This window comes from Mauremys mutica, chromosome 2 (assembly GCF_020497125.1).
Source record: "Mauremys mutica isolate MM-2020 ecotype Southern chromosome 2, ASM2049712v1, whole genome shotgun sequence".
NCBI classification, from domain to species: domain Eukaryota; kingdom Metazoa; phylum Chordata; order Testudines; family Geoemydidae; genus Mauremys; species Mauremys mutica.
The window spans coordinates 200120244-200147305 of record NC_059073.1 but is presented as its reverse complement, the minus strand read 5'-3'; the positions used below and the strand labels follow the sequence as shown (position 1 = coordinate 200147305).

The 27062-nt window shown below is 44.1% G+C and overlaps 1 long non-coding RNA gene across 1 annotated transcript; it reads right to left on the bottom strand.

The window, feature by feature from the left end:
• Positions 1 to 731: 731 nt before the first annotated feature.
• On the bottom strand, positions 732 to 14021 carry LOC123362672. The gene is made up of 3 exons (XR_006576513.1): positions 13930 to 14021; positions 12780 to 12918; positions 732 to 801 (listed from the first exon to the last, which is right to left on the bottom strand). It is a non-coding gene; the product is annotated as an uncharacterized LOC123362672 (long non-coding RNA).
• Positions 14022 to 27062: the final 13041 nt, after the last annotated feature.

Genomic DNA, 27062 nt, shown 5'->3' with positions numbered 1-27062 from the left:
GAAAGGAGTGGCTGAACGTTTCACCCTTTAATTTTGTTATTATCCTACTGCAGTCACTAAAGCCCATGCTTCCAAGCTGCAATTGTAGTAAGCAATGCTACAGCAATTGCCCTTCGTTTTCTGAAGCCAGGAGAAGCTTTTGGTGCTGCTGAGTGAGCTGTGTGATATTTTGCAGACAGTTTGTAATCCTGCCATCGGTGCATCAGGAAAGAAATGATATCAACCCCTTCCAAATAGGACTCAACTGTTTTCAAAAATGGCCTGCATTTATACCCCAAGTTCTGTCACTCGTGAAAGACCATAATCTCAGAGTGTTTTCAAATCGCCACTAGGCCAAGTGGCTATGTCACAGACACTAAGAAGCTGGAGTTGTTTATCCCTTCCAAGCTAAGTTAAATCTCTCCTGCGAGTAATGAATCACAGAGTCACAAATTTCACTGTTCATCCTTTTCTGGGATTCTCTTGAGGTTGATTGTAACTGTCCCTTATAGGAGCCAGTACTTTCCTCAGACTACCTATAGGTTTTTTTTCCTTTTTCCCTTCCTCCCTCCCTTTTCTGGTGCTTCTTTGCCCTGTCTTAATTTTTCTAATTAGCTTTGCTGGAAGAGTTTCACATGAAGAAGATAAGAAGGTGGTACTTACACTGTACAGTTGTTTGTGGTCTTCTTCTTTCTCTCTCTTTTTTTAAAGACTTTGAAGGTCTGACTGAGTTTCCTGTTTGAACCATTAATTGAGGGGCTATAGGGGCATCTGACTGAAATGCTCTGGGCAGTCAAGCAAAGAAATTTAAAAGGAATCCATCTGAAATGCAATAAAACAAATATTTGGAGGGATTTTTGAGGAATTCCAGTATACCCTCTTACTTTATTCGCTTCATCAGGGCTTGATGAGGCAGGTACATTCTCCAAGTAACTGAAAAAACCCTCTTTTATATCATTATTTAAGAGAGAATTCATGGCAACATGATTGCTACTAACCCACCAGAAAGATTTGTGTAATGCCTTGTACTGACATTTTCAATTCTCTCTCTTTGGGAGGAGACACATTAAAATATAAACAAGAAATTAGAGCTATCCTCTGAATCTCTAATTTCTGGAATCAGCTATCTGTAGCTAGGAGACACAATAAATATCATTAAATTAGGGGGATTTTTTTTAATATAACATTGTTCCCATGACTGCCCATGTCTTTCTCTTATGACAAACACCCAGTCGCTTTCAAGCATTGCATCCTGTGAGTTTGATTCCAGTTTAGTAATATACCCACCAGAATGGCTGACTGGGGCCTTGGCTACACTTGCGCGTTATAGCGCAATAAAGCTGCCAAGAGCGCTCTACCTCACTCCCCGTCCATACTGGCAAGGCACGTAGAGCGCTCTGACTCCGCAGCTGGAGTGCTCCTGGTACTCCACCTCCCCGAGAGGACTAACGTTTGTTGCGCTTTCGCTGGAGCACCGCGGCGCCAGTGTGGACGCCTAATGCGCTCTGATTGGCCTCTGGAAGTGTCCCACAATGCCTGTTCTAGCCACTCTGGTCATCACTTTTGAACTCTGCTGCCCTGTCCTCAGGTAACCAAGTGTCAGACCCGCCCTTTACATTCCCTGGGAATTTTGAAAATTCCCTTCCCGTTTGCTCAGCCAGGCGTGGAGTGCTCTCAGCGCATCTTTCCAGGTGGCCATGCCTCCATGCGCCAGGCAATCCCCAGTATGGAGCAATGGCAAGGTGCTGGACCTCATCAGTGTTTCGGGGGAGGAAGTTGTGTAGTCCCAGCTGCGCTCCAGCCGTAGGAATTATGATTCCTTTGGGCACATATCAAGGGCCATGATGGACAGGGGCCATGACCGGGATGTGGTGCAGTGTTGGGTTAAAGTAATGGAGCTGCGGAATGCCTACTACAAAGCCCACAAGCCAAATGGCCGCTCCAGTGCTGTCCCCGCGACCTGCAAATTCTACAAAGAGCTGGATGCAATACTTGGGGGCGATCCCACCTCCACTGCAACGACCACCATGGACATTTCCAAGCAAGGGGGGCGGGAAGGAGGAGGAAAGTGCGAGCGATGGTGCTGAGGCGGGGGGAGACACCCCAGAATCCCTAGATTCCTCTTCTCGAGCCAGGAGGAAGGCAGCCAGTTGCGGCGTCCGGTGCTTGGGGAAGGACAAACAACAGAGGAGGTTCCTGGTAAGCAGATTTCTTTTAGGTACGGGCTCTTTGGGCGAGGAGGGGGGACCATTGCTGCACACAGGCAAACTGCATATGGGCCAGGACAGAAGCCACATTGTAGGAGAGGACCCTCCTTTGCTTTCCAGGTCACCCTCAGCAGTGAGATATCTTCCAGGACGAACTCCTATGGAGAATGTTGGGACAGTGTTCAGTGTAGGTGCCCCCTGCAGTTGTTGGCTCTCCCCAAGGCACAGAAACCCAGAGGACAGTACAGCCATGAAACAATCAGTCCCCATGGACCCTGTACTTACTCACCATTTCTGGGGCTCCCGTGGGTTGTGTGCGCTCACTTTGGGACAGGCAAAGTATAGTTTTTGTGATTGCCCTGGTGTGTACAATGCTTCCTCTGTTAAGAGTTGCATTTTGCCTGTATAGGTGAAACCTTGAGATTTCAGCTGTCATTCTTATCACCGGCCGACAAACTGAGAAGACTCAGGAAGAGGCCACATAAAATCAAAGAAGACATGCTGCATGAAGTCATGCAGCAGTCTGTAAACGAGAATCGAAAGGCACAGAAGTGGAGGGAGAGTGAAAGGAGAATCCGCCAGGAAAACGTGACGCACCGGCTGCAAAGCACGGAACGGCTGATTAGCGTAATGGAGCGCCAAGCGGACTCTATCCAGGCACTCGTCGCCATGCAGGCAGAACACTACTACGCTCACCCCCCGCCCCACAGCCCTTGTCCCAAAACTCTTCCCCTTGTGCCCCCATGTCCCCTCCAACCCACTTTCCCCAATATCCGGGTTTTTACCGCCCCCAGCTGCCTCCTATACCCATAGCTTCACCACCCACCCACGAAAACTACGACCCTTATCCGCTGCACTCAACCCCCCTCAACATGCCTTAGAGCCATCCTGAAGTGCATCACTCAGTGCACAGCACTCCAGACAGGATTCGAGAGTATGAAAACAGGACATACTCAAGCCTGTGAGTGAACTGGTCCCCACCCCACCTCCTTATCCTTTTGGTATTTTTGTGTTACTTTGTTTTTTTTCTTTCAATAAATGAATTTTCTTTTCAATAGATGGAGTTCTTTACTTTGAAAACATACTTTATTAGTGCATAAAGCAAAATATACCTTAGCCCAGGAAAGCAACAAGCACTGCAAGTCAGTGTACCAAACACAGGCACTGCACTTCACTCCCGTGCACGGCACCAAACATTACTGGTGGCTTTCAGCCTCAAATTGCTCCCTCAAGGTATCCCTAATCCTTGCAGCCCCACGCTGGGCCCCTCTAATAGCCCTGCTCTCTGGCTGTGCAAATTCAGCCTCCAGGTGTTGAACCTCCGAGGCCCATCCCTGAGTGAAGCTTTCACCCTTCCCTGCACAAATATTATGGAGGGTACAGCACCCGGATATAACCACGGGGATGCTGTCTTCGGTCAAGTCCAGCTTCCCATAAAGAGAGCACCAGCAGCCCTTCAAACGGCCAACAGCACACTCCACAGTCATTCAGCACCTGCTCAGCCTGTAGTTGAACCATTCCTGGCTGCTGTCCAGGCTCCCTGTGTAGGGTTTCATGAGCCACGGCATTAAAGGGTTAGTGGGATCTCCAAGGGTCACCATGGACATTTCAACTTCCCCTATGGTGATCCTCTGGTCTGGAAAAAAAGTCCCGGCTTGCAGCTTCTTGAACAGGCCAGTGTTCCGAAAGATGCGTGCGTCATGCACCCTTCCGGGCCAGCCTGAGTTAATGTCAATGAAATGACCATGGTGATCCACAAGCGCCTGGAGAACCACGGAGAAATACTCCTTTCAGTTAATGTACTAGGAGGCTAGGTGGGCTGGTGCCAGAATAGGAATATGCGTCCCATCTATCGCTCCTCTGCAGTTAGGGAAACCCATTTGTTCAAAGCCAGCCACAAATTCATGCACATTACCTGGCATCACGGTTCTTCTGAGCAGGATGTGATTAATGGCCCTGCAAACTTGCATCAACACAATTCCAACCGTCAACCTTCCCACTCCAAACTCGTTAGCGACCGATCAGTAGCTGTCTGGAGTTGCCAGCTTCCAGATTGCAATAGCCACCCGCTTTTCCACCGTCAGGGCAGCTGTCAATCTTGTGTCCTTGCGCCGCAGGGTGTGGGTGAGCTCAGCACACAGTCCCATGAAAGTGGCTTTTCTCATCTGAAAGTTCTGCAGCCAATGCTCGTCATCCCAGACTTGCAGGACGATGTGATCCCGCCACTCAATGCTTGTTTCCCAAGCCCAAAAGCGGCGTTCCACGGTGGAGAGCATGTCCGTGAATGAGACAAGCAATTTCATTCATATGCGTTAGGCGACTCAATATCATTGTCGGACTCCTCGCTGTCACTTTGGATCTTAAGCAGTAACTCGACTGCCAAATGAGACGTGCTGGCGAGACTCATCAGCATGTTCCACAGCAGTTCGGGCTCCATTCCCGCAGACCGAAAGGTAGACAAAGTGTGCGCTGCACAGAAACCATTGAAAGATGGTGCCAGTTGTGGACGGAAACACAGGGATTGCTGGGATGCGAAGCGATGCATCATGGGGCGTTGGGACAGGATCCAGAATGCCCCGCACCCCACGCCCTCTTCCCACAAGCCACAGCACCAGAATGGAAAGAGGTGCTCTGTGGGATAGCTGCCCATAATGCACCGCTCCAAATAGCGCTTCAAGTGCTGCGAATGTGGCCAGTGCGCTTGCAGCTGTCAGTGTGGACAGACTGGAGTGCTTTCCCTGGTGCGCTCTCCGAAGGCTGGTTTAATCCAAAGCACTCTACATCTGCAAGTGTAGCCATGGCCTGGGTTTGTGTACACATACAGTGCATGTATGACAGAATGCATAACATTGAGGTGTGGCAAGATCAAGAAGTTTTACTGGCACTCATCCAAGAGAGCCACAACGCTTGCAAGTGGCAAAGGCATTGATATGCTACAGTTAACACAAAGTAACACAATGTGGCTCTTTGTCACTCCCTAATGGCTAGATCACATGTAGAGTTCATGTTTTTACATCCAGAAGTTGCCTGATTCAGTGCTCACAGATGACCAAACCAAAGGGTATTGTTACAAGCAGGGTTTGGAACAGCTATGCTATACTGGTACCTCTCTGAAGCTACTATCTGTTCTCCAGAATCTCAGCTTTCATTTAAAAAAAAGTCTCTCGCTGTTGTGAAGAAAACCTCAAAAAAGTGAAACAAGTATAACCAAGGCAGAGATGAGTCCGAGAGCTAATCTACACTAGAGTTACTACTAGTGCAGATGCTCTGTGCTGATGGGAGAGCTCCCCCCCCGTTGGCTCCCCCCTGAGCAACTTAAGTTATATTAAAGTAAGCACTAGTGTGAGAGAGCCAGGAACAATAGCTCTGAGAGGTGTTAACTTGCCCCATTCATCTCATATGTGTTAACTCAGATACCCAGTGATGCTAATATAAATGTGGATATTGTTGAGTATTCCATTCTTCATGTAAGAATGTTGGGGAAGATTTGACAATTTACCATGAATGACCTTTCATTTGGTGACACAAGTGGATGGAATTTAAAATATACCACCACTTATTTTTTTTCCCAGTCAGGAAAGAGCCCAACAAGCCTAGCAGAGTCCATGTGCATATTTAAATCCCACCAAGGGGGAGCAAAACATTACACACAATCATATTTTGAACATCTGCACAATCTACTGTGAGCAGCATCTTATTTTGGCAACTCACATGGGCAGAGCTTATTTTGTGAGCGGACCTTAGAAGAGTACGAACAAGTTTTATTCCCAACCCAATTCCTGGTTAAAAGTGGTGGCTTGTACAGGGATTTGAACTGCTGTGGACCTCGGAAGTTTGGGATGAGTTTCCCATACAGAGGTAGTATATAACCTGTGCTATGCAGTCTGTGGTTCTTCCCCCTTTTATGTACAAAATTTGAATCTTCTACTGCTTCTGAGCTAAGGGACCTGGTCCTTCAGTTCAAGCAACAGACACTAATATTTTTAGATCCCAAGATCTGAGGTTCAATCCCTGGAGAGGACCCAAACAGAAGAATTGTTCCATGTACATGGCATACCAACTGCTAGCCAATAAATCTGAACAATGCTATGTCAGCTGGGAAATGGCCTAGCAGAAGATCTAGAGTTAGGTAAGAATAGGAACGTGTTTACTCAGGTATAACACTCACACAGGACACACTCCTCGCCTTCCACATAGCTGCCCAGAGTAACTTTATACACTTACAGAGCTGAAGGAAGGTTACAGAAAAATCTGGTTCTAAAAAGACATAGACAGAGACCCCACATGAGATACATAAGCAGACTTCCGTTGCATACACCACGGTGCACCATCATGTATTCTATATCTACCATATATGAATATATATTTTAAAAAGCTATTTTAGAAAAATTTAGAGAATTTTAATGTAGTTAGGAACTTCTGGATCTGAAGTGGCTCTTTTACACATAAAAATATTGAATTTAAGAGATCCATCCATCCATCTTTATATGTATTTTTATACCATGCTCATCCTCATGGTATCCGAGTGCCTACAAAAATGGGTCTGAATCACATAACAGAACCAAATACCCCACATTTTAGGGAAAGTCAAATCTGGAACCGGTTTCAAACTTTGAAGATGAAAAAAAAAATCCCATATATTAAGAGCCCCCAAAACATTAGGAATGTCTAGAACTCAACCAGAACTTAACAGTGTGGGCCCATTTTCACTTCTATGCAATCTATTCTTCATCATTAGCTGACATACAGGTGCTGTAATCTCTGTCTAAAAGTGTCTTTTGGACAAAATAGACAGCTAATGGCACAATTTCTGTAGCAGATTCTGCTTTCTTCATTGCAATGCATCTTCCACGTGCACTGCTGATATGCAACTTAATTAATTCAAGATCACATAGCTGCTTCTAAAAAAAAGTGGGGAAAAATAAGAAAATGGATGTGTGATCAGCATTTTTGTGGGAAATGGGCTGCATAGTTTTGAACACATAATATTTCCTGTGGAATCAAAGTATAATCTTTCCTGGGACTTTTCCCATTCAATCCCAATCTTTTTGTAAGCATTGCTGCAGAAGAGAGCCTTATCGACCTGTCACTAATTGAGGTGTATTCTTGCTATTAGTAAATAAGAAGTCTTCTTTAGTATCAGAGGGGTAGCCGTGTTAGTCTGGTTCTGTAGAAGCAGCAAAGAATCCTGTGGCACCTTATAGACTAACAGACGTTTTGCAGCATGAGCTTTCGTGGGTGAATACCCACTTCTTCGGATGCAAGTTGCATGACTTGCATCCGAAGAAGTGGGTATTCACCCACGAAAGCTCATGCTGCAAAACGTCTGTTAGTCTATAAGGTGCCACAGGATTCTTTGCTAAGTCTTCTTTAGTTTCTGAATGAATTTTATTATGCTCAGCTGTAGGTAAGTCTAAAGAACCTGTATAGTATGTACAGGTAATGATTGGTTCTGGGAGAACACAGCAGATTGCATTCAGTAGAGAAGAGCTCAAGCAACAAAATTCAGGCCTTGTCTACACTACAAGACTATTTCGAATCAACTTAGTTCGAATTTGTGGATTCGACCTTATGAAGTCGAATTTGTGTATCCATACTAAATACACTAATTCGAATTTCTGAGTCCACATTCACGGGGCCAGCGTCGACTTTGGAAGCGGTGCACTGTGGGAAGCTATCCCACAGTTCCCGCAGTCCCCGCTGCCCATTGGAATGCTGGGTAGAGCCCCCAATGCCTGCTGGGGGGAGAAATGTGTCGAGGGTGGTTTTGGGTAAGTGTCGTCATTGAACCGTCAATCACAACCTCCCTCCCTCCCTCCTTGAAAGCGCCTGCGGGCAATCTGTTTGTGCACTTTTCTGGTCAGTGACAGCGCGGACGCCACAGCACTGCAAGCATGGAGCCCGCTGCGATCATCGCCGTTTTCTCCTCCTCGCACTTTATCGTCCACCTCTTCCACAGTCAGCTGATGAGAAATCGGGCTACTTTTCAATGGTGCTGCAAGCACTGGGGGACCATAGGGGACGTTTTGCAAACATCAACGTCGGGTGGCCGGGCAAGGTTCATGATGCGTGTGTTTTCAGGAACTGTGGGCTGCTCAGACGCCTGCAGGAAGGTAGTTTCTTCCCGGACCACGAAATAACTGTTGTGGATGAGCAGATTCCTAAAGTCATCCTCGGGGACCCAGCCTGCCCGCTAATGCACTTGCTCATGAAAGCCCTATACAGGCGCCTGGGACAGCAACAAGGAACTCTTCAAATACCAGCGAGCAGCGTGACCTGTGACTGTTCAGTTTCTTTACAGAGAAGCTGAACCTGCCCCTGTTTCTTTACCCACTGACTGTTGACTCTCCTCTTCGGTTACATACCCCGTTCACCCCGTTTCCCCCACTTCCAACACACGTGTAAACATAAAATACATGTCCCATTGTTACTGAAGAAAGGTTTCTTTATTCATGACTTTGCGTTAAAGGGTTGAAACTGGGAGGCAGACTGTGCTGGGTAGGGTGTGCGGTGATGTAAAGACCGCCTCTAAACTCAACGAATGACAGGCTCCTGCTCCTAGAGCGGTCCGCAGTGCCGGAATGCTTCTTTCAACGGAGCCTGCCATCCCTCTTTTTCGAATTCTGTGTGCGGGGGGATATGTGACCTTGTGGCGGAGGAGTACGGATACAGATTCCTTTGCTGCGTGACTCAGCGGTCCAGGACAAGGACCGCTGTATAAGATCTGTAACCGCCCTCCCCCACTACAAAGTCACATCCCCCCCGCCCACACAGAACCTGGAAACCACCTCCCATACCGACCATGGTGCCTACTGACTGCACTGTGTGTGTGACCCGCTGCTGATCCTGCCCCCGTGTCTGTACCCTGGGAAAGGTGACTGTCCTATGCAATTAACAACCCCCTTCCCCCCGCCCCCCATTCAAACACAGTCTTCTTTGAAAAAACATGACGGAAACAGTAATTAACAGCAAAGTATTTTTATTACTTAAGTAGACACTCAGGGGATGGAACTGGGATTGGGACTTGTGTGAGTCCGGAAGGGAACGACTTCTGCAAATGTAGGGTATGAGAGCTTTTTGGTACTTGAGCACTCTGCTGGGGTGCAGTGACAGTTTACACGGCCTCTGGCGCCCCTCCTTCTGGTTATTTTGGGTGAGGGGGGTATGGGACTTTGTGGCGGGAGAGGGCGGTTGCAGATACACTGCAGGGGGGCTCTGTGCTCCTGCGGTCCTGCAGAACATCCACAAGACGCCTGAGCGTGTCCGTTTGCTCCCTCACTACTCCAAACATTGTTTGAGTCGCCTGCTTGTCTTCCTCACACCACCTCTCCTCCTGTTCGCTGTGTGAGCGCTGGTACAGAGAGACGGTCTCCCTCCACTGGCTCTGCTGGTCCGCCTCGGCTAGGTAGCAGCCCATACGTTCATCGAACATTTTGTCCCTTGTGTTTTTCTTTCTCCGCCTAATCTTTGCCAGCCTCTGCGAGGGGGATGCTGTGGCAGGTCTGGAGACAGTGGAAGCTGTGAGATGGGAAACAGGGAGTGAATTCCTTGCAAAGATACATTTTTGCGAACAATTAACTGAGTCTAGGCTGTCTCTGTGAATTCTGGGTTGAGACCCCTGTGCCTGCTGGGGCACAAATAATTTTCGTGGTGGATTCTGGGTAAATGTCACCAGTCATTCCTTCCTCCGGGAAAGCAACGGCAGACAATCATTTCAAGCCCGTTTTCCCAGAATTGCCCTGGCATACGCCATAGCGTGGCAACCATGGACACTGTTTTGCCTTTTGTGTATGTCACCGTATGTGTACTAGATGCCGCTGACAGAGGCGGTCCAGCAGCGCTACACAGCAGCATGCTTTTGCTTTTGCATGACAGCAGAGATGGTTACCAGCCATATTGTACCATCTAACATACCATAAATTGGTAATAAGATGGTAATAAGATGGGCATGGTTACCTGTCCTTTTGCACTGCACCATTTGGTGCTGTCATAAGTGCCCCTGGCCGAGCAGCCAGGGGCGCAAAAGCAAAAATTGGGAATGACTCCCTGAGTCAATCCCTCCTTTTTGGTATCTAAAAATAGAATCAGTCCTGCCTAGAATATGGGCAAGTGTACTAGAGAACCACTGTATCAGAGAACCAGAGAGCACAGCTGCTCTGTGTCAGATCCTGCATAGATTATGAGCTGTATGCTATTCACAGGGGGTGCTCCTGCAACAACCCCACCTGTTCATTCCATTCTTCCCCAGCCTTCCTGGGCTACCATAGCATTGTCCCCCCACTTGTGTGATGAAGTAATAAAGAATGCAGGAATAATACACAGTGACTTGTTAGTGAGAAATGAGTGGAAGGCAGCCTCCAGTTGCTATGATAGTCCAGATAGGACATTAAGGAGTGTGGAGGAGAGGAGCCCAGCATCCTGCTGCTAGTCCAGGGGCAATTGAATCTTTTCTTTACACATGAAGGGTGGGGGCTGATGAAGCTCAGCCCCCTGTTGCTATGATGACGATGGTTACCAGCCATATTGTACCATCTACCATGAAAAATTAGTTTCACCTGACACTGGGGAACCTGACAGATAGTAGTCGGCATGGTTACCAGTCCTTTTGCACTGCCCCATGTGGCAATAGGCTGATGATGAGGATGGGTACCAGTCATTTTGTACCATCAGCCATCCATATCGTGGGGGAAGCAAGGATGTTGGTGTTGAGTGCTGCACCATCGCGTCTATCTGCAGCATTCAGTAAAGATACGGTGACATGTAAAAGAGTCAAGAGAGGATTGTTTTCCCTTTCACTTCTGGGGGTGGGTGGGGGGGTGCGTAAATTGCCGAGCTATGCCCTGACCCACCGCAGACACTGTTTTTGTCCCTAGAAGCATTTGGAGCTCAGCCAAGAATGCAAATCCTTTTCGGAGACAGCAGGAACTGTGGGATACCTTGCGTCCTCAGTCCCCCCTCCCTCCATGAGCGTCCATTTGATTCTTTGGCTTTCCGTTACGCTTGTGTCGCAGCAGCGTGCTGAGTCTCTGCTATGCCGTCTGTCCGGAGATTTTTTAAAAATACTTTGGACCAGGCGTAACATTACAGTAATTCCCCTAATTAGATGCATGAGTCTCCTAGCGAGATCACCGTGAGGACGGGCACTGAAGGAGATAGAGAGCGCATGCTGCGTGAAATCTATCACGAACCACGGACCGATGCAGCCGTGGTCGGGGAGGCAATGCTCCCTGAATACCGCATGAAAGCCTCGCGCGGAAAAGGGTGCTATCACGGAGCACCCAATAAGGCAGCTCTCCCCAGGAACCTCCTGCTGATGCTTATCGATTAACGGAAGTAGAGCTTCGTGGAGATCTCCCAGGAGGATTTCTGTTCTATCACCATATATAGAGAGACCTCCTTCTCACACACTTCAGATTCCTGTTATATTAAGAATAAAAGTTAACATGGTTAAAGCACTTACCGACTGCTCCTTCCCCTGATTCAGGATCCGGGTTCATGGCCGGGGAGGGTTGGTAGGGGATCTCCGTGACGGTGATGAATAGATCCTGGCTGTCGGGGAAACCAGCGTTGTAAGCGCTCTCGCCTGCCTTGTCCTCCACAAACACTTCCTCATCTTCCCCATCCGTGAACATCATCGAGGAACTGTCTGTCGACACTGTCCCATCATCAGAGTCCATGGTCACTGGTGGGGCACTGGTGGCAGGCTCCGTAGCGTCCGTTTGCCGCTTTGATTTTTTGGTAGCCTTGTCTGGGGTCCTTGGTTTTCACGCGGCGATGCGTTGCATGATGGCTGTATCCTCTGTCTGGATCATGGCTTTGGAGACCTTCTCGTAGGTCTTTGCATTCCGTTTGTTGGAGCGCAGCTCCGAAAGCACAGACTCCTCGCCCCACATACCGATCAGATCCAAGAGTTCCCGGTCAGTCTAAGCCGGGTCCCTCTTTCTATTCAGAGATTACATGAACTCCTCTGCTGGAGAGCTCTGCATTGCTGCCGGTGCTGCTGAGCTCGCCCCGATGTCCAACCACAAAATGAGATTCTAACTGTCCAGAAAGGAAAAGGAATTCAAATTTTCCCGGGTCGTTTCCTGTGTGGCTGCTCAGAGCATCGAAGCTCGGACTGCTGTCCAGAGCGTCAACAGAGTGGTGCACTGTGGGATAGCTCCCGGAGCTACTAAGTTCGATTTGCATCCACACCTAGCCTAATTCGAGCTAGCCATGTCGAATTTAGCGTTACTCCACCTGTCGGGGTGGAGTACCAAATTCGAACTAAAGAGCCCTCTAGTTCGAATTAAATGGCTTCCTGGTGTGGATGGTTGAGCGGTTAGTTCGAATTAACGCTGCTAAATTCGAATTAAAGTCCTAGTGTAGACCAGGCCTCAGTTTGAGTTTTCAAGCACTCTAGTGCTTAGGGGTGTCTGGACTTATGGTGCTGGCCGCTCCATTATAAGGAAAGGTACCATTTGCAAAATTCAGATCTGGACCCCGGTTAGGACTTTGAGCACTCCCAAAGTTCAATGTTGTTTGGAATTAAGGTTTGGCTTTGGGTTCACATCTACATTTTAGTTTAAAATGTAATATAATTTATTAAATTACCTCCTTGTTCCTTTGATCAACAGGGCTGGTTATCTCCTCCTTTCCCTAAGGTGCTTGGTAGTGTATTTCAGAGGAGTTCATGGTGGACTTTGATTTATAATTTTGCCTGAAAATCATGTGATGTTCACGGTTTCAGTAACTGAAAAAAAGGGGAAGGGAATCAGTCAAATCTCACTCAAAAGGTTTGTGGGCTGTAATGGGCTTTTGAAAAGACATCACAGAGTTTTTATTTGTAACAAAGTTCAAAACCTGTGTTTTTTTCCCACTTCTTGTTCCATACAGCCCTATAGCTCTCTCAAGAAGATTTGGAGCAAAGGGTTGGGATTGAACCAGAACCGAACCTACTATGTCATACTGGCAGTTTTCTGATGGACCTCGCCAGTTTCTGTAGATTTTAAGCTTTCGTTAAAAAAACTTGAGTTTCTTGCACTTACAGCTGAAAACTTCCAAACATGCTTCCAGTGTAGTGCTACCTTGCTGAATCTGCAGATGAATGACTGTCCAACACATTAACCCTGCAAGGTGAGAACTGCCCCCTCAATTTGGTGCTAACTCTGAAGCCTGAGGGAAAAGAACAATTTAAATCAACTGCTTCACTGCTGACATTTTAGTAGAAATATCTGACTATTCTGGTATGTTGGGAGAGATTGGGTAGGGCATCACCACTTTCCACACACACAATTATCCTTGTTTTCTGCAAAGGCAAGGTAGAGGTAGTGAGAAAAACAGAATGCCCAAAATGAAGAAAAGCAAAGGGCAGACTTTGATAGTTCTAGCAAAAGCCTTTGTGCTAGGGATTGCATTCATTTTCTTTGTGTTCTGCACAGTGTTTTTGAACTCTCTCCCACTCATTCACTTAGCTGGTATAACCTTGAGGAGATGCAACAAAAGTGGGAAATATTTGTATGGAACCTAAACATTTACATTGCAAGAAATAAGACAAGAAACTGATTCTGCAGTTACTCTGGACAGACCAACTGAAACGAAAAACATTCACTGAATGACTGAAAAGATTCAAATAAAGTAAGGTAGACATTAATGAATTACTATAGTCTGAACTGAAGCACAGTGATTCACTATGTGCTAATAAAAGATGAATTACAGTTTTGTCTGGTAAAACTGAACTCTTACTTCCACATCCAACTCTCACCTTCTTTAATATGATGTACATGGATTGAAACACATCTTGAAAATTACAGCGAGGATCCAAGGCTCACAACATCATCCTCTCATTGGAGTCTGGAAGAGTCATTAATTCCTTCTGAGGCAATAAGAAGAGCAGTAACTGTGCAGACAGCTGAAATCTTAGCCTCTCGGTTCACACATGCTGGATTAGCAGGCCTATCTATTCAGAAGATAACTCCACAACAAATACAGTATAACACAATACACAACATAACAAACATGGGATGGAGAAAGTCATGCAATTGGTTAATCCAAAAGATGCTTCAAGAGAGGCCGGAGGTCTGAATGGCATGCCATTAAAACACATGCACTTTAAAATAGAATCAGGATATCCATCAACCATATTCTACAGACAGTTATGTAGAAGACTCAGGTTCATTTGCCATTCCTGATTGGCTACTAATTAGGGTGTGCTGCCAAAGGCTGCAAGCACCGTGATGCCAGTTACCACAGACCTTATCAACACTCTTTGACCACCAGTTTAATGGTCGGTAAGGAGTTGAAGTAAGCAAAACTGAACAGAGCACTCTGACTCCAAAGTAAGGGTGCACTGATTTCATGAGACAAACTACGTGCTGACCAGCTCATATAGCCCATGCAAGGGGCGAGACTATCTTGCAGTACTTAATGTACCTGGATGCGGAAATTGCTGCAAAATTAAAACAAACACATTTTGAGCAAACCTGAGCAGATATACAGTTCTGCATGAAAAGTATGCAAAAGTCAGTTTAACATGGTTGCTGCCTTGTGGCAAAGGAAATAAGAATAAAATAAGGAAAGCAGTCCTATCGCTAACACTACTCTGCCTGTCTCAGCACCACTGCAGAGGTTCTGTCTAGAATCTTCCCTAGACCCTGACCTTCCAGACTTTCTGCTACAGATTTAAAGACACAGTACACATACCTTGACAGTTCCCACATGACATCAAGGGTATTTCAACATTTTTAACCGAGTTTTACTCAAAGACAGAACCCATGTGAAATGAAATATGATTAAATGTTTGCAGTAAACACCGAGACGCAAAAGATTTAATGCAAGTTCTAAACAGATACTCCTTTGGCTGTTAAGGAGTAAAATTAACAACCTTTTAAATGATTCCCATTTCCATCCAATTCTCCTTCAGTGAAGAATGTAAAGCAAGGCTGGAAAATGGGGGTAGATCTTTAGGGTAAAAACAAAATTAACATGTAATTGAAATTTTAATTGCCTTTAGTGGCTCACACTGTATTCTAAGATTTCACAAGCAGTTGTCTTTCACATCCACCAGGCTTTTAAGGCCCTGCACACACTATGAAATAGAGCCATTACTGAACACAGTTGTCAGCAATGAGTGCAGCTGAACTGGTTCTGAACATGATTTAGTTGTAAGTGTAAACAAGAACAAACGACGTTTGCATTTGGGTCAGCTACATTGACCTTGGGCAACTGTGTTCCGTAATGGCTGTATTTCATAGTGAAGACACAGCCCAAATGGGCACACTGCATTTTGTATCAGTCAACACAGGAATTCACACCCTACACATTGCTGTAATAATCATTGTGCAAAATATGCCTTGTGAGGTATCAATTAAAAAAATCACTGATCATCAATATTCTGCTGCAATATGTGTACAAAATGCATATTAACAGTTGTGAACATAAGCTAAAATTATTACTACATTGTGTTTACCAGATAAGTCTGGGACAGGAGTAAACTAGTTTCTCAAAGATAAAGGCCAAGCTGTTGCCTCTAGCCACATGTCAAAGTTGATTGGCAATCACCAGTCAAATGGCCATTCTTTGTCAAAGAAGTGGGGGCAGGAACAGATCAACCTGCATTTTAGCAAACAGCATGGAAACTCTTTCACCATGAGACTCCATATCTGTTTCCTCACAGCTAGCATTAACCTTTCCTAGGAGTAACCCTCAGGAAAATGCATTTTGAAGGGTGACTAGACTATAAAAAGTGAGAGGCAAAAGCACCCAAAGTCATCTCTCTCTTTCATCTAAGATGACAAAGGAACCGGCCCTTTGACTTTGGGGGGAGCTCCTGACCTATGAATTTGGTCAGCCATGTTGCTGGGAAAATGTGGTAAGGATTTGACCTTGAACCACATCTAGCTTGTTAAGTTTTAGCTACTAGAAAGCATTTGTTCTTTATTTCTCTTGTAACCATTCCTGACTTTAATACCAGATACTTAATTCACTTTAAATACTACCTTTTGTTGATAAACATATTTTATTTTTAATCTAAACTAATCTAGTGTTGTATTTAAACTGAAATGTTTGGTAACTCCGTTTAAAGTACCCAACTGTTGAATATTGACTCTTTACAGGGGCAATGGACCTTTAATGTCTGAACTTCCCAGGAAAGGGCTAGACAGTGCAGAGCATGCGTTTTGGGGAAAATTTGAGCTGGGTAGTGTGTTGGGAACACTGCAAGTAGTAACCAAGGCTGGTGGAAGCCAGTGTGACTTGACTGTTGCTAACAACCTGCTGGGTCAGAGTTGCTGGACCAGGGCTGCCGGTATACACAGACACTCAGGGAAGAGACCTGCATGATGCTGGTAGACTGTTTGAGAGTGGCCCTGGTTGGGATCTATAACAGCAAAACATTATGAGGCTCCCAAGGTTGTGAGGCAGGCAATGACAACCTATTACTGATGTGGATTGCACCCCAGAACGTGACATCACTTAGCTGTCCAGCTCCCATTGTAGACTTGAAACTGTTCTGCAGAAACTTGAGAGACAGCTGCAGAACAAATCAATATGAAAAGCATAATATCCTCAAACAGGACACTTCTCTCTCCTTTACTCCCACTTAGTTCCTCCATCCTCTCTCCCACCATAAGCCCTTGGCCATGGCTTAAATTACAGATTCAAGATCCCAATTCCAAGCATCTTAACGTTTTTGAGATTGGGAGGTTTGGAATCCAAACCCAGATCTGAATATCATATGTGGTTCCTTTCTCTGTAATGGGACATACCAAAACTACAAACCCAAATATTTCCAAACTGTGTGTGAATATTTGGGAGATTCTAAAAGTGCGTTGAAATCTATGTCTGGATCTACATTTGCAGCTTTAATTTAAATAGCAATGGCTCAAGATATGGCTCAGTGAATTCAACAATTCTCTCTACATTAAGAAGACCCCGCCAAACCCTTGAAAAGTAGCCAGTGTGACCCTCAGGTAGCTAATGTTTGTGTTCCCCTGATTCAATGGTAAAAAAAACCTGTTCTCAGAGACTGGGTGAGAACATTAAACACCAAAAACTATGTTCAGTATAAAAAAATGTTCAGAAAATATAAAAGCAAGTGCTCACATCAAAGTGTTCGTGACTGTTCTGAATGGCATTTGTATTTCCAGGCTTCCACAGTATTATTTTAGTATTTGTGGTTGATCTGCACTAAAACCAAGCAATATAGTCTGAGAGTGTATCATGAAGGGATAATCTGGGAAAACAATGTGATTTTACACTGTTTCCTGAACAGCATCATCATCAAAATGTTCCCAAACTGAAAACAAAAACACATCACCCAGCACAGTGCAAAAGGGTCAGGTCCAGGGCAGACTGGAACTCTGATAGTGGTTTCTCCTCCTCCAACCTGTGCTATACAGGGCATTTGCTAAATTGGTCACTGGACAAGTTTTTAATCACCCAAACAAGGTGTTGGAGAAATAAGGATAAACACAAAAGAACAGAGAATAACTTAAAAAAAAGTTTGGAGGTAGCCCAGGGTAGGAAGCTGATTTACAAATTGCAATCAAGCAGCAACAAAATAATTGCAGGTAACTGAAGCACATAAGATTAGCCATTCTGCTGAAGATGCCAATAATACGTCTTGGTCAGATTCCTCTCTCTGACAGTGGTCAATGTTGCATGCTTTAAAAGAAGGTGTAAAATATTCCTAATGTGCCTACCCTTCCAATATTGTAACATGATGGCAAGGAGAAAGATTTCCTCCTGACCTCAGTCAACAAGCATTTTTTTTACATAGGCTTCAAGCTCTTTGAGGGTAGAGATCATCTTTTCATTATATCCATGTACAGCACCTAGCATAATCGGACCCTGATTGTTGGTGCGGGCTTCTAGGCACTACTGCACATGAATAAATATAAATACTAAGTAATAACTCTAGGAACCATGAGAATTGAAAACCATAAACAATTTTATCCTAAAACGTGTAACTGCAGGTGATATTCTTTTCCAACCAATATTATCTCATTGTTTCTTTGTATTCCCCTGTCTGCCTGTCTGTATCCTTCTGTGGTCTCTTGACTTCTACTTAGATTGTAAGCGCTTTGGATCAGGGACTCGTAGACACTGTGGTGATACAAATAATAAATCATTGCAATAATACTAATAAGTCTATTTTTAAAAAAAAACTTACTAAGCTATAGTGGGTATATATGAAATTGAATTAACTTCTTATTTTAGAGATTTTCCCTGTGCAATTAAGGAACATTGTTGGAGCCAGTAATATCTCAATAACGGGAATTAATTTTGGGGGCCTGATTCTCCATTGCCCTGTGCCTTGTATTATCATTTATACCAGTACAAAGAGAATGTAAAAGGATACCGCATCAGAATGTCTGCATTTTGCACCTACTTTGCATGAGGTTATCTGTGACAATACAAGATGTAGGGTAGTGAAGAATCAAGCCTTACATTGCAGAATTTGATTTTTATTTTTTTACAATTTCAATGGATAATGTCAATGTTTATTCTTAAGCATTAATTTTTATTGATTTAAATTTTTACAGTTGTGCACAATTATGGGTTTTAAACATGCTTTCAATTTTTATTTATTTACATCTTCATATTTAACCCTAAGCACCCCTATTTTCATGACTGAAATAATATTTATTCTTAATATATGTTGTGAGGTATCATATGAAAGCTCATAATATACTGTTATTAATATCATTTTAAAATGCAGGTGATAGTGTTATATGTGAAGTTATGAATACCCTCTGTAAGATGTTACAAAAATATATTTGAACAAGACAACTATGCGAGTGGGTAAACATTTTTTTTCTGGACAAAGGAAAGGCCAGCACCTCCATCCAGGTGCAATCATATTCAAGGGGCTTTTCACTGGCATATTGGAGGCTGCAGAGACAGAACAATTTGCATTGTAGAAAGTACCAATGGGGAAGCAACCAATGGGGAACCATCTCCATCCTCCTTCCTCACAGCAGGAGCACTCAACTTTGAGAATGATCTATTTCAAAAGTGCATTGGACTATAAAAGAAAGTGGCAAAGAATCCAAAGCTATCTTGCACCTGAGATGACAAAGGAATTGAGCACTTTCTCCTTTGTGAGAGATCCTGTCCAACAGTGTGGTCAGCCACCCTGCTGCAAGGAAGTGTGATAAGTGTATAGTGTATTTTATAACCATTTCTGACTTTAACCCTTACTCTTGAATGCACTTAAAACCTATCTTGTTTGAGTAAATGAACATTGCTTTACTTTTATTCTACATCAACCCAGTGCTGTGTTTGACTTGAAGTGATTATGAACTCCAGTTAAAGCAACAAGCTGCTGTGCTTTTGTCTCTTCAAAGGAGCAATGGGCCTTATTATGCTTCTGAATGTTCCAGGAGAGGGCTGGACATTTCAGGGCAGACAGTTTTGAGGGAAATTTGAGACCGGGAGTATGCTGGGGTAACTTGGCTAGTAGTAACCAAGGCTGGTGGAGACCAGAGGGTGACTGTGGCGTGACAAGCAGGCTGCTGGAGTCAGAACTGCTGAACCATGGCTGGTCAACACACAGACACTCAGTGCATGCATATATGTTGGTTGGGAGCATCCAGACACAGAGCTACAGCAGCAGAGCATTTTATGGCCCTTAGGGTTACAGGACAAGCAGTGACACAACCTCACACTGGTATAAATTGCATCCAGAATGTGGCAGTTAGACACAGAGGGCATGTCAGATAATATTTATTTATTGATAGTAGAGGAGATTAAAAAAGTTAATTGTCAACATCACATGCCAAAGTATCCTTAAATCAAACTCTAAAATATTCTTAAGCAGCATTTTTCTTACTTTTTTCCTATCCGTATATTTTGATTATTATTGATGGTAATATTTTAGTGTGTGTGTGTGTGTACAGTGAATTGACATTTGCCAACATTTACCTATAAAATTCTAATCCTTCCAAGCATACCTATATGTTCACCACTGTATTTTCCTCAGTAATAATATTCTGCAGAACTGGCTTTCCAATGGATAATTATGCACTGAATAAATAAGTATCTTTTTATTAATTTTAAATTTCTTGGGGCATATCCTGTAGCTGGTATAAATCAGCATAGCTCTATTGAACAGTCATTGAAGTTAATTGAGCTATGCCTATTTACATCAACGGAGGATGTGGCTCAAGGCTGTCCTTTTAATTTAATGAGTGTTGTCTGCTTTGTATATCCAAAAAAGGGTAAACAGAAGCACCCAATTGGTACTAGCCACTATATTATATACCTCCCTCGCATCTCATTTTACTTTGCATCTTTCCACATGAAATAATCCTAGGGCTTAATTGTTGCACTGAAAATGAGCCCTGAAATGAGCCACTGAAAATGATCGTGCAGGCATTTCAGATGGATGCTTTGGACAAGCACAATGTTTCCAGGAGTCCCCAGGGAACACTGCAGTTGTACCATGCTTCAAGAAGGAGCAGTGTGTGCTTCCTCTCTGTGGAAGGGCAAAAGGCTGGGACTCTGAACGCCTCTCCTTTTTGAGACGCTAGACCTGCTGTTGTCACTAAGTTGGAGGACTCCACGCGAGGGCTGGGCATAATCTGGGCCCTAGGTTTTATTACATCTCCCCTATGGAAGCTGCTCTCTCACCCGCACATATCATTAATATTTTCCTTCTCTGGACTTTTCCTATGGGGACTGTGTCCTGTATTAGTCTAAAGTCAACAAAAATGAGCACAGCATTCCAAATCACACACTGTCTTATATAATGGAATTATAATATTTTCCATATTATTCACTACTTCTTTCTTAACATCTTACTTGCTTTATTTATTTATTTATTTTTGGACTGCCACTACATATTTAGCAGACATCTTTACTGAGCTATCTAATATGAGGCCTAAATGTCTTTTTTTTTCCTGACCACAAGAAAAGCTGTCTAATACAATCAACACTCTGTTCAGGAAAGATAGCCCTTTCTCTCTGCAAGGTATCCACAAGCCAATCCCAGTTTTCCCAAATTTGTTCATTATTCATAAACTTTGAGAGAACAAATTTCAGCCTCCGGACAACCCATGCACTGAGCACTATGACTGTTCATCAAATATGCTGTTGTGAAAATTTGTACAAACAAAATTCCTGTCATACTAATGCTCACAAACAACAGACCATAAAAGTGTTCAAAAAGCTTGACTCAAACCCCAGATTCTTATTTGATCAGAGTTGTTTATGAGCAGGATTTTATGCTATTCCATTAGTTCTAGTTATAATTAATTCGGAACTCAGCAATAGTTATGAATAGTTTAAATTGTTCTTTGCAGTGGGCATTACCTTGCACTTGACTACTCTGTTATGAACTCCATGATATTGCAGAATGCCCTCATTATGTTAGGTCATAGGAGGATAGGAATTACCAGACCAGACCAGACCAGCAGTACACCTATGGGCGTATCCTGTCTCCTGCAGAAGCTAGTTCTAGATGCTTTAACAGAAGATATAAAAATCCCCATCATGGACAATTATGGAATAACTTCCTGTGATGGGGCAGCTGCCCCTCACTGGCTGTCAAAGGGTTAATAGCAGCCCTTGGAGTGGCTGTGCAGAACCCAGCCAATCAGAGGAAGCTTAGAAGCAGCCAATCAGGGCCAGGCTGGGCCCTATGAGAAGGGCTGCAGGGCAGGGAGGCGGGCAGTCTCCCCCGGGACGGCAAAGGGAGAAGACCTGGCTTTTAGAGAAGTACCTGGGACAGAGCAGTGCCGGCAGGGTCAGGGGAGCAAGCGGAGCTCCAGCCTGGCTGGCTCCCAGACTACGGCCTTGATACAGGGGATGAGTAGTTGCTGGGGCTACGAAGAAGTGGCCCCTGGAAAGCAGGTAGTGGCAGAGGGGAAGGAGAGGCCGTGAGCCAGCTATAGGGTTCCTGTGACCCCCCCCAATTTGCCCCACTGGCTGCCAAGGCAAGTCGCCAACCAAAGGACTGCAGTTTGCCCCTGAAAGGGGGGAGACAATGGAGTTGGGGCACAGCCAGAGGGTTGGGCCCCGAAGAGGACGCCACATTCCGGGAGCGACACAGGTCCCCACAGACAGCGAAGACAGTGGAGAAGCAGTGACGGAGAATGAGACACCACAAGAGGAGTGTGCCCTGCTGATGGACAGCTAATTTCTGGAGCAAACAACGGGAGGCACCATGGTTTTGAGCACAACCCGTTTCACTTCCTCAGAGGGGAAGTGTCTTCTTAACACTGAGCAGTTAGTGGTTGCCTTTTGTCCTGTAACATGAGAGTTTATATCCCTTATGTTTTTTATCTTGTCTGATATAATGGTGAATGTTCTTTTTATCCATATTAGTGTCAAATCTGTTTTTGAATCCTGATAAATTCTTAGCCTAACTGACAACCAGTAAAACAAGATAAATATTGGCCGAGCAAAGCAAGACTCTCCGCTCAACTTGATGGCATTTCTCTGTCTGGATGTAATGTGATAACTATTAAATGTGGCATTTGATCAATTCCAGAATGGAAGTGAACCCAAAGCCAAACCCTAATTCCAAACAGCCCTGAACTTTGGGAGTGCTCAAAGTCAAAACTTGGATCCAGATCTGAATTTTGCAAATGGCATTCATCCTTATATTGGATCAACCAGCACCGTAGAGCCCAACACCCCTAAGCTTTAGAGCACTTGAAAACTGGACCTGACTTTTTCTGCTTCAGCCCACTCCGCTGCACACAATCAAATGTTGTCTGCCAGAGCCAATCATTACTTGCACATACTATGCCAAGCTCTCTAGACTTAACAACAGTTAAGCATGATAAAACAAATTTGAAGACTTCTCTTTTTGCTAATAGCAAGAATCCACCCCTGTTACTGAGAGGTCAATAAGGTCTTTGTCTCTTCCCATAGTGCTACCAAAAAGTCTTGGACTCAGTGCGAAATGCTACTTGAGAACTTACTAGAGTTTAATTTAAGGCTATTTACTTTGTATATTTTGACATGTGATGTTGACAATTTGTGTTTTAATAGTTATAAAACTGACTTTTTGAATCTCAATGTTTCCTCTCACTAAAAGTTTATTGTCCGACACCCACCCCATAATTTTGTGCAAATGCAAAAATTTAAAATCGATAAACCTTTTTTAGGGTTTTACAAATAATCATAGAGATCTGTTGAAATTATAAAAAGAATAAAAATCTAATTCTGCCAGGACTACTATAGATTTTGATGAAGGTCAGAAAACCAGAAAGCGGAACAGGAGGACACATGAAGCCACTGACATCTGGTCAGCTGACCCATCAGTTCAACCAGGTCTGTAATTATCTATAGATCAAAGAAAGAGTGACACAGCCATTAACACCTTCTAGAATAACAACACCCCATCTCAGATCTGCCTATCATCCTAATACAGTTTAAATGTCGATGCCATGAATGACTTCCCTCCCAGACAGAAAAGAAATAATAATGGTGGGGAAAAGGGGGAGTGTACACAGAGCCCCAGGCATGGGTGTGAGAAAAAGGGGGAAGCTGGTATGGAAGAAGAGGAAATGCGGGGGCACGCAGACTTCCTTACATGGGGCAGAAAGAGACATAAAGAGCCTCTGTCCTGGTGGGGCAGAATAGGGAACGTAGTATGGGCAGGGGGCCATAGGGGACACACAGAGGCCCCTTGTATTTGGCAGAGAGAGCCCAACACCCTTAAGCTTTAGAGTGCTTGAAAACTGGACCTGAATTTTTCTCCTTCAGCCCATCTCCGCTGCACACAATCAACTGTTTTCTGCCAGAGCCAATCATTACCTGCACATACTATGCCAAGCTCTCTAGACTTAACAACAGTTAAGCATGATAAAACAAATTTGAAAATTTCTCTTTTTGCTAATAGCAAGAATCCACCCCTATTACTGAGAGGTCAATAAGATCTTTGTCTCTTCCCATAGTGCTACTGAAAAGTTTGGGACTCAGTTGGAAAATTCCATGAAAGTAAAATATTCCAGAGAAAATATTATGGATTCAAAAACTATCAAAATTTTGCAAATGACATCTGTCCTTAGAATGGGCCAGCCGGCACCTTAGATACAAACACCCCTAAGTTTAGGTTGCTTGAAAACTGGAACTGGAACTAAAATGTGCCACTTAAGCCCTTTCCTATTAATCATGTGAACCTCTAGCTAGAGCCGTTCAGAAAATGAAATTTCTGAAATTCCAATATTTCAATATTTCTTTTCATTCCAAACTGGGGCAGAAAGTCAAAATATCAAACATTTTCACAGAAAGAAAAGTTCCAAAAATTTTCATATCAGGAATGTCAAAACCAAAGAAAATGGATGTTTGATTGAAAGAAAACATTTAATTTTGAAATGTCTATACAAAACAAACATTTCAAAATGTTAATTCAAAATGAAACATTTGCTTCTAATTTTCCTTTTAAAAAGTCACTGAAATCACTATCTTCTCACTATAAAAAGTCTTTGATGAAATCCCTAATAATTATGTTTTGTGTAAAATAGTAGTTCCTTCAGTTTACATCTTTATGATTTTAAAGATATCTTTATCATTTCCTTTTCTTCCACTCCTCTCTTCACAGTCCTAATCTTTTCAGTCTGTCCTCACATCGGACTCTTTCCATGTCTCTAATCATTTTCTTCAGTCATCTCTAGCCCCTCCTCTATTTCTGTTATATCTTTTTTAACAGGGAGTGACCCACAATGAATAGAGTATTCCAGTTAAGAGAGCATCATCAATTTATATAATGGCAATCAGAAAATTTTGCCAAAAACAAAATGTCAGTGAATAAAAGGAAACTAACATGTATTTATTTAACAAAATTTGGTTGTATTTCCCATCAAGAATTTGAGCTTCGGGTTTGACACAACAAAAATTTTAATTCAGAGAAGGTAGACAAGGTGAAATAAAACAGAAGAATATGTACACTTCCTGTAGGATATCTAAATCCTTTAGGGATTTGTAACTTGGCTTGAACATTTCAAGAACTTTGTATTTTACAAATGCTTTAAATGTTCAAATAGATAAGCATTGCCAGGGTAGGAATCTTTTTGTTCTCCTATAGCCTAAAAACTCTTGGGTTTTTAAGCTCTCTCTTTTTTTTTTTATTAAATTGAACACTGTAAAATATGACTGAATCCACAAATCAAGCATTAACATTTGACACAAACAGTCCAGCATGTTTTCTCATATTTATATCATAATTCGCCGTGCTTTCAGCTCATTGCCAAAATCAGTCTTCATCCAGCTTCATTTGGTTAACACACAGAAACTTCTGTTTATTTCACTCTTATATTAACAATAGTTAAAAGGTGAGGACACGTTATAAAACATACATGATCATCATGGAATACACCTAATGCTGAAGGATATGGAGGCTCTAGAACAGACAGAAACAAAGTATTCAGCAGCCACAATTCATAAAGCACTAACAGTATCCTTATTTATTTTCATTAATATAGGGTATTAATCAGGACTACAGATTAACTATTATTTATTTGTTTAATACCCATGCTGTGCTTGTTTCTATACAGTGCAGTAAGAGTTCCTGCCTGACATATTACAACCTAAAAGAGAGATACATCAAAGCCAGGACACATTGGGAAATTTTAAAGGTGGGTGACGGCAGCTCATTATGAATAAACTCATTTAGTTTGGTTATTATTAATATTATGTTAGTGCAAAGAGTTCCAAGTGCTCCAATCAGGATCTGGGCACCATTGTAATATGTGCGCTATAAACACATGTAAAGACAGTATATAAAAATGTGAGATGGAAATAAACAGGGCATTGAGGCTGGTATTTTTAGTGCAGTAGAGGGGTCAAGGTGAGGGGACATGACAGGAGACCAGGTCTCAGACATCATTTGGTATTTTCTTCTCCCTCACAGATTCCAAGGTGGTGGAAGGGTGTTGGGGGGGGAAGAGAGAAAAGAAATTACAGGGAGTGAAGGGGAGGAAGAGGTTCTAAAGAGCAGATAGGGGAAAAAGACATCCCAAGGGTCTCTTTTAGATGCCAGTGACTATGAATTCTGTAGCTAAATACCTTGACTGTTATATGTAAGCGGGGGAATGGTCCCGCTATTGTGGGGAACTTTCCTGGCTTCTGCACTACCCCAGTGAAGTGGGCTAGTGAAAGGATCTGAGCCCTCGCTCCCACTTCCTTTACCCAGAGGCCTCCCTGCCCTCGAGGACTCCCCTTGCACTCTCCTGTTTGGCAGAGTCCCCGTAACCCCGACAAGGCCGGGCCCAGGATTCCTGGGGGGCTCAACCCCCAACCCGGCTGTGGTCACCTAGGATAGGGGCTAGGGTGTTCCCACTCCGGGGAACTCTCTCTGCACTTGGCACCTCCCTGACCCACTGATAATTTCATACAATTTAAAGCAAATACAAGTTGTTTAACTGACAATTAATTAAAAAAAAAGAATAAGGAAAAGTGGGAAAGGTTAGAGGAAAACACATCACCCTGCTCTGTGGTAGGGAACATTACAACCAGTGTCTCTGGAATGTCAGGGCAGTTCACAGTCTATTCCTTGTAGGTCCCAGGCTGCCTTCTCAGGCCCTGGCTGTGCCGCAGAGACGCTGCAGGTTGGACACTTGCTCTGGCGGTGGCCACACACTCTCAGGCTTTAGGTGGCAGGACCCTTCTTCCCAGCATCGCCCCAACCCTGTTGGGGTTACGATCCCTCTCCAAGTCTGGCCCGCAGAGCCTCTTGGCTGAGGTATCTCCCTGTGCTGGCCCACTGCCCAGGGTCCCCCTCGCTCTTCCCAGCTGCTCACCCAGCTCCGGACTGCTCCAGCCCCAGTTCCTGCTCCAGCTCCACTCTGCCTCAGCACAGCTGCTGCTGCTGCTCTGCCTTCAGCTCCCTGGGTTGCTTCTCTGGCCCCTCTGGCTCTGGTTGCTACAGCTCTGCTCCCAGCACAG